The sequence below is a fragment of the Theobroma cacao genome, chromosome 1, assembly GCF_000208745.1.
Source record: "Theobroma cacao cultivar B97-61/B2 chromosome 1, Criollo_cocoa_genome_V2, whole genome shotgun sequence".
Classification (NCBI taxonomy): domain Eukaryota; kingdom Viridiplantae; phylum Streptophyta; class Magnoliopsida; order Malvales; family Malvaceae; genus Theobroma; species Theobroma cacao.
In genome coordinates this window covers 23,462,813-23,464,001 of record NC_030850.1, presented here as the reverse complement: position 1 = coordinate 23,464,001, position 1,189 = coordinate 23,462,813, and positions in this window count along the sequence as shown.

Here is a 1,189-nt window from a genome sequence, read left to right as displayed (position 1 = left end):
ATTCATAATGCGATAACAAAAATCATTTATCAGCATCAATATCAGCATAGCATTAGCAGATTTTGTTCATGACAGTAAAAATGCCAAGATGACAAAATATCAGCAGACTTCAATTTGTAGCAGTTAAACAACATAGACATTTCAACATTCACTTTTCACACACAACAATATAAACAACAGAATTAAACTTAAGTGTTCAAGTGCCACTATTGTCACACCCAAATTTCTAGGCCATGATCGACGCAAGGGCCTAATAAACATAGTCTATTAAGCCCAAGCAAGCCTATCGATTTATCCTACTCATCATTCCATCAAATATCGCTAAGTCATATTTCATACTTTTGAATCAAATAGTGATATACATTGCCAACTCGTACTAGCATTACTCCTTAAAAATTTACATACAATGTCTACAACATGTATTCTAATAATTTACATGAAGTTTGTCTATACAAAACAAAATAACACTTGACTTCCAGCGGAGGGACTCGGATGAATGTACAGCTACTGAATGTCGAGTCACCTACCAAAAGATGGACACAGGTCTACAAGGATACATCGTCCTAGTTACCGGCTGCCTCGTGATCTGAAAACATGAATTTGAAAATGGTGAGTATAAACCCAGTGAGTGAACAAGGAAGGGAACAAGCAACAATAAAGGAAAATTTAAAATCATGATGCACTAGTTTCAAAACAATGCAATTTGGTTCATTCCTAGTAAAACCCTTTATCGAGCCCTTAAGTGATTAATCATTTGAAAATCATGAACCCATACATAGCGAATCATTTGGACAATGAAAGCTTCAATATTGCACAAGCAAGTCAAATACAACAACAAATCTTCGCTGCAGCGGAAAGGCATTCTTGCTGCAGCGAGAATGAATTTTTGTTGCAGCGACGTTGGAATTTAGTTATTAATCGAACGAGGGTTTCTCAACTGGCCAAGGGTTTCTCACTAAACCTCCTCATTTTAAACTTAACTCTTTTAATCCTTAATGTTGGAAGTCCATGCTCCCATATGGTAGCAAAGAAGTGAAAGATAGGGCAGCAATTGGACAAGATAAGAGACCAAAATAGAAAGTTTTTCACTGCAGTGAAATTCAATCTCACTGCAGCGAAATTTCTACCCAGAAATAGAGTGTTTCTAGCTACAGCGAAATTGCAACCCAGAAAACAAAAAGTTTCTCGC